Source organism: Peromyscus maniculatus, chromosome 14, assembly GCF_049852395.1.
Source record: "Peromyscus maniculatus bairdii isolate BWxNUB_F1_BW_parent chromosome 14, HU_Pman_BW_mat_3.1, whole genome shotgun sequence".
Taxonomy (NCBI): domain Eukaryota; kingdom Metazoa; phylum Chordata; class Mammalia; order Rodentia; family Cricetidae; genus Peromyscus; species Peromyscus maniculatus.
In genome coordinates, this window is record NC_134865.1 from 82,415,267 (window position 1) to 82,425,269 (window position 10,003).

Consider the following 10,003-nt stretch of genomic DNA (forward strand, 5'->3'; position numbering starts at 1 on the left):
AAACAATGGATTAAAAGCAATCACAAACTGGCTAGTCCTAACCACAATGATGACCCTGTCCACCATCCCCGACCCACCATGAAGGTACAGAGCCACAAATCAGGAAAACAGTCCAGTCCATTTTCTTCCTCCTCCCTCTCCTCCTCTCTGGCTACTTTTCTGTTGATAAATTCCTTCCCAGGGTAGACATAAGCAAAGTCCCAAAGTCTGCCCCTCCGCCTATGGTCTCAGACACAAACCAAGGCACAGTCCCGCCAAAGGTCAAGCTGGGGAACAAACAACGTGTTTACTGGGCTTCTTTACAGGGGTGAGGAGAGGGATTGCAGACAAAGGCCTGGGCAAGTCCTCTCCAACAGGCCACACCTCAAAAGCCTCACCCAGCAGAGAGGATGGCTTCCCTGTGGCCACATAAACACAGACCTGCTCTAGTCTTCTGGCAGCCCCATACTCCAGCCTCCCCAAGGCCTCCTGCAGTGTTGCCCTGGGGTGGGGACCAGCTGGACACTCAGAGCAGAATCTCTTCACCCCACTGTGAGGAGGGTGGTGAACTGTCAGTCAGGGCTCTCTTGCCACGTGCTGGTGTTGGAGGACCTCCCCGCTGCAGATTTACCAACAGCATGAATCAAGAAAAGTTAGCCAAACTTCAAGCTCAGGTCCGGATAGGGGGCAAGGGTACAGCTCGCAGAAAGAAGAAGGTGGTACATAGGACAGCTACTGCTGATGACAAAAAGCTTCAGAGTTCTCTAAAGAAACTGGCTGTGAACAATATAGCTGGTATTGAAGAGGTGAACATGATTAAAGATGATGGAACAGTTATTCATTTCAACAACCCCAAAGTCCAAGCTTCCCTCTCCACTAACACCTTTGCAATTACTGGTCATGCAGAAGCCAAACCAATCACAGAAATGCTTCCTGGAATATTAAGTCAGCTTGGTGCTGACAGCTTAACAAACCTTAGAAAGTTAGCTGAACAGTTCCCACGACAAGTACTGGATAGTAAAGCACCAAAACCAGAAGATATTGATGAAGAGGATGATGATGTTCCAGATCTTGTAGAAAATTTTGATGAAGCATCAAAAAATGAAGCTAACTAAAATCCTCTGGGTTCTGGAAGCTGGCATGGACTAGATTTAACAATCAGCTCTGTTGTTCCAAAGTTTTACAGACACGGAGAACATCACCTGTTACTAGTTCAGTAATATAAATATTTTGTATATTAATAATGCTGTTTGTTCAGCATTTCTCGGTCATTTGATTTTGCATTTTGCACTTCTTCCCAGGATCTATTCTTTTGGTCAAAATATGAAGTATTGGTATAGTTTGAGGGTGGTTTTTTGGTTTTTTGGGGGGGACTTTTGGTGTGTATGTATATGTATATGTGTACACAGCGGACAGCAAATTGGATAACAGTTATATCTATCCTCTTCCTTCCCCTGGTAGAAATAAAACAAATCTTTACAAAAAAAAAAGTCAGTCAGCCCAGCTGGGGTGATCTTTTTCAGGAGAAACAGCTGAGCCCTCAAGGTGGTTTGTGCTCAAACACTTATCACTGGCAAGTGCTGTGTGCCCAGCCCAGGGCCTGACACCCATACCTGGGTGGAGAGGGCGGGATGGGGGTGGGGCTGGAAGAATTGCAGGAACAGCAACAGCTGGGTTCTGGTCATCCACCATGGGGGTCTGGGGGACAGATCAGTGGGTAAAGTGTGTGCTGTGCCAGCGTGAGACCCCACGTTCAGAGATCCAGCCCCCCAGTGTTGCTGGTGGGGCAGGGCCTTGCCGACCAGTCCTTGTAGCCATTGGCCAGTTGAAATGCAGAGAGAGACTGTCTCAGAAGGAAGGTCGAGGGAGACGGGGAGATATCTAACATCGAACTCTAGCTTTCATGTACTCACGAGCCAGTGAACACACACACACACACACACACACACACACACACACACACACACACACACACACACACACACACACACACACGTAAACAATGAAAAATCCAACATGGGGTCCCAGTGCCCACCCAGAGACAGGAGGCCTGGGGCTTCCTCAAAGCCTGGTTCATCAGCCTAAGGGGCACCAGGGACAGCAGACTGTTTCCAAGGGTCCTGGCAGGGTGGCAGTGGAGCGGCCTGTGCTGGCACATCCTGCCATCTCCCCTGCATAGGCGGCTGCAGAAAGGACAGCTGGGTAAGATGGGGCAGGGAGGAGGACCACAGGCATGGACCTGAGGGCAGAGCAAAGCACTTAGGCACTCCGAAATGCAATGATAGGCCGTGGACACCAGATGGCGCCCCAGGATCAGAATTGCCTTTAGTCTCTCAGGCTGAAGAAAACACCCACTCCTGAGTTCAGGCCAGCCCCTGGTACAAGCTTGTTGGCAGTGTGAACTCCAACCTCACAACCACTCGTGGGTATTTATGTTGCTGTTTTATACAGGTGGAGACTGAAGTTCGAAATCATGCAGTGGCACCTAGCAGAGGGATCGTTAGTCTCCACTGAGTCCTGCTGCTTGCTGTGTGACCCGTGAACATCTGTTTGTCAGTTCACATTCTAGTAAATTCCATCCCTGTCTAGGATTCCAGATGTTAACTTGAAATGCTGGAGAATGGTGTGCTGCAACACAGAATAAAATCTTTATGTCATGGGGAACTCGCTAGGAACCCCTACTTTTCTTTCTACTACCATGACCTCCGGTATCTACATGCTCATTACCAAGGATGGTCACCCTGGGCCCCCCCCCCCCAAGCCACTGTGTAGACCGTTTCAGAGGATACTTCCTAAGATGCTCCCTCCCCCTGTGAGCTGCTGGAATTGCAGGTCCTGGGTGAGTCCAAAGGAATCCAGCAAATGCCCAGGCTTCTGTCCACACAACTGAGTCCTGTCCAGATCTGCAGCTTCTCTGGAACCATGGGCTGGGCTGGGGCCACATGACACCAGAGGAGCCTTCGACCTGGCTTCCCAAATCCAGATTCACACAGTCCTGCACTCAGACAGCCTGGGGGGACCCTGCCCAGAACTCAGGGCCACCTCCGTACATCAGCTTTGCTAAGCACAGCATCCCTTTCATGGAGTTTCTGGAGGAGACTTGGGAGAGAGGGGCAAATGGAAGAAAAGGAGAAGGAAAAAAGGGGGTGTCAGCCAGGAGGTGGTGGCCCATGCCTCTAATCCCAGTACTGGGAAGGCAGTGGTACATGGAACTCTGTGAATTCAAGGCCAGCCTGGTCTACAGAGTGAGATCCAAGACAGGCGCCAAAGCTACACAGACAAACCCTGTCTCAAAAAACAAAAAAACAATCAAACAAAAAAAAATAAAGAAAGAATGAATGAATTCTTTAAGCACAGTGTACCAAAATATTTGACAATTACATTAAATGTACAAATTCTTCAGCTAACACAACTTATCATACTGACAGACAAAACTGAATTATGTTGAGTGCAATAAAGAAATTGAATTTGCCTTTTTTTGTTGTTGTTTTTCTGAGACGGGGTTTCTCTATGTAGCCCAGGCTGTCCTAGAACTCACTTTGTAGACCAGGCTGGCCTCAGACTCACAGAAATCCTCCTACTTCTGCCTCCCAAGTACTGTGATTAAAAGTGTGTGCCTCCACCGCCTGGCTCATTTTCTTTCTTTTTTTTCTTTTTTTTTTTTTTTTTTTTTTTTTTTTTTGTAGTATTTACTTTAACTTTTTTAAATCTCTGTATGTCTGCCACATGTGTGCAATGCCCACAGAGGCCAGAAGAGGGCATCAGATCCTAGAGCTGGAATTACCTGTGGCTGTGAGCCCAGTTCAGGTGCCAGAAACCCAGCTTGGGTCTCTGAGGGAGCAGCCAGTGCCGTCATCTCCCCAGTGCCCTGATTTTCTAATGAAGATTTCAGAACTGAGTGCCTTCACCTGATAATTCTTCCACGTTTGGAATAGGAGGGGCTGACACCAATATCTCCCAACTTCTTCTGAAATGCTTCCAACTCCTAATACGATGCCAACATACCCTGGAGAAAGATAACACACTAATGTTTCAATATATGGATCAATCATTTCCACCAATAGAAACATAAAAATAGGAAGCAAGAAAAAAAATTTTGGAGGGGGAGGTATTGTTTTAGACAGGGTTTCTCTATGTAACAATCCTGGTTGTCCTAGAACTCGCTTTGTAAACCGGACTGAATTTGAACTCACAGAGATCCGCCTGCCTCTGCCTCCCAAGTGCTGGGATTAAAGGAGTATGCCACCACCGCCCAGTGTAGAAAAAAGTTTTAAAAAAACATCCAGAAAGAAAAGCCAGTTACAACTAAGTAACCAGCCTTCATGGGAGAATCCATGCCAGCCAGCCAGACTTCCTCACATAATACAGAAAGCATTCAACATTGTGTAAACCCTGTAACAATACAGGATTTCTTTTCTTTCGTTCTTTCTCTGTTGTAGAATATTATTTTAAGGTGTGTTACGTTTGTTTATGTTGCATTTGTTTAACTCTGTGAAGCTGTGTTACTGTGTCTGTCTAAAATACCTGATGGCCTAATAAAGAGCTGAATGGCCAATAGTGAGGCAGGAGAAAGGATAGGCGGGGCTGGCGGACAGAGGGACAATATAGAAGGAGAAATCTGGGAGGAAAGAAGGATAATAAAGATGGAGGAGTGAGTAAAAGAAGTAGCCAGAAAAGGAGGAGGACATCAGGGGACAGCCACCCAGCTACACAGCAAGAACAGAAGAAGAGTCAGATTTACTGAGGTAAGAGAATGGGGAAAGCCCAGAGGCAAGAGGTAAACGGCATAAATTTAAGCCAAACTAAGGACGGATATTTATAATTAAGAATAAACCACTATGTATGGTTTATTTGGGAGCAGGGTGCTAGAAGACCCCGCCAAAGAGCCAAAAGAGTGAAAAATAACATTTCTCTGTGTGCCATGTGTATGCACTTGTATATTTGTGTGTCCACATGCATGTATAAGTACACATAAGTACATGCATGCTTATAGAGGTCAGAGGTTAACCTTGGATACCTTCTTCAATGACTCTCTAAGGTATTTTTTGAGAGGGTCTCCCACTGCATATGGAGCTCACCAATTGCTAGCCTTGCTGGCCAGGGAGTCCCAAGGCGTCTGCTGCCATGCCCTGCTGTTAGATGGCCCTTCTGTACTCTGTGAATATCTTTGACTCTCATTGGTTAATCATAGAGCTGTTGGGCCTGTAGCTAGACAGGATAACATTAGAACAATCAAACTGAGGACTGGGATGAAGAGGGGCAGAGTCAGGAGAGACACAAGTGACCCACCCAAGAAGCAAGATGCCAGAGGATCGGTAAAGCCATGGGTCTCGTGGCAATACCTGGATTAATAGAAGTGGGTTAATTTAAAAGAGCTAGTTAATAATTAGCCTGAGCTACTGGCTGAGCATTTTGTAATTAATATAAGCTTTTGTGGATTTATTTGGGACCAGGCAGTCAAGACAGAAAAACTGCACCTCCATTTACAATGCCCAACTTTCATGTGGTGCTGGGGAACTCTAGTTCTCCCGTTCCTAAGGAAGTATTTTAGCATCTGAGCCATCTCCTCAGGCACCATGGGTAGTGACAAATTTTACATATAGATGTGATGGAGCCACAAAGCGCCCAGGCGATTGGCTAACACCGTCCAGCTGTGTCTATGGCGAGGTGACCTCTACACAGGACACCAGCTGAAGCTGTGGCCCCTCGGCCATCGGGTGAAGGCGGGGTGGGACAAACCATTGAATCTGGCTGGTGAGATCGTGAAGACACTTGAGGCAAACAATGGGTTAAAAGCAATCACAAACTGGCTAGTCCTAACCACAATGATGACCATGCCCCCATCCCCGACCCACCATGAAGGTACAGAGCCACAAATCTGAAAAAACAGTCCAGTCCATTTTCTTCCTCCTCCTCTCCTCCTCTCTGGCTACCTTTCTGTTGATAAATTCCTTCCCAGGGTAGACATAGGCAAAGTCCCAAAGTCTGCCCCTCCTCCTCCTATGGTCCTAGACACAAACCAAGGCACGCTGGGGAACATACAACGTGTTTATCGGGCTTCTTTACAGGGGTGAGGAGAGGGATTGCAGACAAAGGCCAGGGCAAGTCCTCTCCAACAGGCCACACCTCAAAAGCCTCACCCAGCAGAGAGGATGGCTTCCCTGTGGCCACACAAACACAGACCTGCTCTAGTCTTCTGGCAGCCCCATACTCCAGCCTCCCCAAGGCCTCCTGCAGTGTTCCCATGGGGTGGGGATCAGCTGGATACTCAGAGCAGAATCTCTTCACCCCACTGTGAGGAGGGTGGTGAACTGTCAGTCAGCCCAGCGGGGGTGATCTTTTTCAGGAGAAACAGCTGACCCCTCAAGGTGGTGTGTGCTCAAACACTTATCACTGACAAGTGCTGTGTGCCCAGCCCAGGGCCTGACACCCATACCTGGGTGGAGGGGGTGGGATGGGGGTGGCGCAGGAAGAATTGCAGGAAGAGCAACAGCTGGGTTCTTGTCATCCACCATGGGGGTCTGGGGGACAGATCAGTGGGTAAAGTGTGTGCTGTGCCTGCGTGAGGCCCCACGTTCAGAGATCCAGCACCCCGGTGTTGCTGGTGGGGCAGGACCTTGCCGACCAGTCCTTGTTGCCATTGGTCAGTTGAAATGCAGAGAGAGACTGTCTCAGAAGGAAGGTGGAGAGAGAGAGAGGGAGACATCTAACATCGAACTCTAGCTTTCATGTGCTCAGGAGCCAGGGAACGAACACACACACACAAACACACACACACACACACACACACACACACACACACACACACACACACACACACACACACACACACACACACACACACACACATAAACAATGAAAATCCAACATGGGGCCCCAGTGCCCACCCAGAGACAGGAGGCCTGGGGCTTCCTCAAAGCCTGGTTCATCAGCCTAAGGGGCACAGGGGACAGCAGACTGTTCCCAAGGGTCCTGGCAGGATGGTAGTGGAGTGGCCTGTGCTGGCACATCCTGACATCTCCCCTGCATAGGCGGCTGCAGAAAGGACAGCTGGGTAAGATGGGGCAGGGAGGAGGACCACAGGCATGGACCTGAGGGCAGAGAAAAGCACTTAGGCACTCCGAAATGCAATGATAGGCCATGGACACCAGATGGCGCCCCAGGATCAGAATTGCCTTTAGTCTCTCAGGCTGAAGAAAACACCCACTACTGGTAGAGTTCATGCCAGCCCCTGGTACAAGCTTGTTGGCAGTGTGAACCCCATCCTCACAACCACTCGTGGGTATTTATGTTGCTGTTTTATACAGGTGAAGACTGAAGTTTGAAATCATGCAGTGACACCTAGCAGAGGGATTGTTAGTCTCCACTGAGTCCTGCTGCTTGCTGTGTGACCCGTGAGCATCTGTTTGTCAGTTCACATTCTAGTAAATTCCATCCCTGTCTAGGATGTTAACTTGAAATGCTGGAGAATGGTGTGCTGCAACACAGAATAAAATCTTTATGTCATGGGAAACTCGCTAGGAACCCCAACTCTTTCTACTACCATGTCCCAAGGTATCTACATGCTCATCACAGGGATGGTCACCCTGGGCCACCCCCAAGCCACTGTGTAGACCATTTCAGAGGATACTTCCTAAGATGCTCCCTCCACCTGTGAGCCGCTGGAAGTGCAGGTCCTGGGTGAGTCCAAAGGAGTCCAGCAAATGCCCAGGCTTCTGTCCACACAACTGAGTCCTGTCCAGATCTGCAGCTTCTCTGGGACCATGGGCTGGGCTGGGGCCACATGACACCAGAGGAGCCTTCGACCTGGCTCCCCAAATCCCAGATTCACACAGTCCTGCACACAGACAGCCTGGGGGGACCCTGCCCAGAACTCAGGGCCACCTCCGTACATCAGCTTTGCTAAGCATCCCTTTCCTGGTGTTTCTGGAGGATACAGGGGAGAGAGGGGCAATGGAGGAAAAAAGACAAAGGGGGGTGCCTCTGTCCGAAGACAGCAGGGCACAGCTGGAGCTATTTGGGGACCTGTGATTCAGTTCCAAATGTGTCTGTCAAGAGGCCACCCTGTGAACTTTGGGGAAGAATTCAATCCATCAATGTTGCAGAGTGTGGAGACTCAGAAGTCGAGGAAACCAGGAAATCTTTCCCCAGTAAAAAACTCAAGTAGTTCCAAACCCCAAGAGACGTCTAAGCTGAAGAGCCGTGGGGTAGAGCCCATTTGTTTCCTATAGCTGTACCAGGAACACTGGGGTGCACCCTGAGGCCTCCCTGACATGCCCACCCAGCATGTACGTGGGTGCTAGGGATCTGAACTGCCGGCATCATGCTTGCATGCCAGGAAACCAGCTCTTAGAGCTGTGCTGGGAATCCACTATCAGTACCTCTGGAGCGGAGACCAGTTCTGAGGGGTTGGCTAACAGGCCACCGCACACAGCCAGTCTCTGTCCCTGGACCAGTTTCTTTGCACAGCTGTCCGGAAGCCTCCTCCTTTGATTGACTATTCTCTGCCTAGAAGGGTTGTGACTGATTTCACCTGGTTATTAACCTTCTCATTCAATATTTAGCAAGTGAGACATCCCCCCCAAAATTACCTGAAGCTGTGGCCCCTATTTGGGATGCCAAGCAAGGGCACCCCACTGGAGGGGCTCCCCCGCCTCTATTGCTAGATTCAGATTCCATATTTCCATCATCAGGGCCTGTTCTTGAGCCCTTATAGAGGGAGGGAACATAAAACACATGCCTGTACATAGTCATCACAGAAATATCAATGCTCAAAGGATGGAGTGTGCTCTCGGCTAACTGTCTGAGGCCTCAAAATCATGTGTTGAAATCCTTTCTCTTTATGTGAGTGTTGATGCATTTTTGTATGTGTGTAGGCACACATGTGGGGATGCACATGCATGTGTGGACACAAAGAGCTGATACCCCAACGCCTGCAGCAGCCCCACCCCCTCCCTGCCTTAGATACTAGCAAGCACCCTACTGAGAACATTGCTGGAGAATCTCAGACTCCAGGTGCCTGGACTTCCCACATGCGGAAGTGAGTTTGCAGGCACAGTCCCTGGCCACCTATGCCCCATCCTCCACGGTCCTTCCCTGTGGCCTGCTGGGAATCAGAGAACCGGGCTTCATGCTCCTGCTGTGCTGCCTTCCATGCTTCCTGGGAGACGTCTAAGGAGGGACCCCCACCGTGCAGCCTACTGGAGAATATTAGGTGAAGATGTGTTACATTTGTCTATGCTTTGGAATGTTTGTTTAGTGATGCGAAGCTGTGTTCCTGTGCCTGTCTAAAACACCTGATGGTCTGATAAATAACTGAACAGCCAATAGCAAGGCAGGAGGAAGGATAGGCGGGGCTGACAGGCAGAGAGAATATATAGAAGGAGAAATCTGGGAGGAGAGAATTAAGGAGCAAGAAAAGAAGGGCCAGCCACCCAGCCATACAGCTAGACATGGAGTAAGAAGTAAAAAAAGGTATATAGCATAGAGAAAGGTAAAAAAAAAAAAAAAGCCCAGAGGCAGGGCTGGAGAGATGGCTCAGTGGTTAAGAGCACTGGCTGCTATTCTAGAGGACCCAGGTTCAATTCCCAGTACCCACATGACAACTCACAGCTATCTGTAACTCCAGTTCCAGGAGATCTGACACCTTCACACCAATGCACATAAAACAAAATTAAATAAATTTTAAAAAGGCCCAGAGGCAAAAGAGACATGATAATTTAAGAAAAGCTGGGCAGGAAACACGCCGGGCATTCATTAAGTAAGAATGAGCCTCCCTGTGTGTGTTTATTTGGTGGCTGGGTGGTGGATCCTCCAAAAAGTACAAAGAGCCAAAAAGTATAAAAACAAAAAACAAACAAACAACCACAGCCTATGTTGCTGGGCCAGAACCTCTCAGAGCCTCTGTCATGCTTGTATCTGTCTCTCTGTCTGTCTGCCTATGGTATTAATAACTCTCCTATGGAGAGATGAGGAATCATGGAGCAAATGTGTGAAAAGGAGTGACTAAAGTCCAGAGTGAGTG

At 48.8% G+C, this 10,003-nt stretch overlaps 1 pseudogene; it reads left to right on the forward strand.

The window, feature by feature from the left end:
• The first annotated feature begins 569 nt into the window (after positions 1 to 569).
• Positions 570 to 1,223, forward strand: LOC143268499 (transcription factor BTF3 homolog 4 pseudogene; annotated as a pseudogene).
• Positions 1,224 to 10,003: the final 8,780 nt, after the last annotated feature.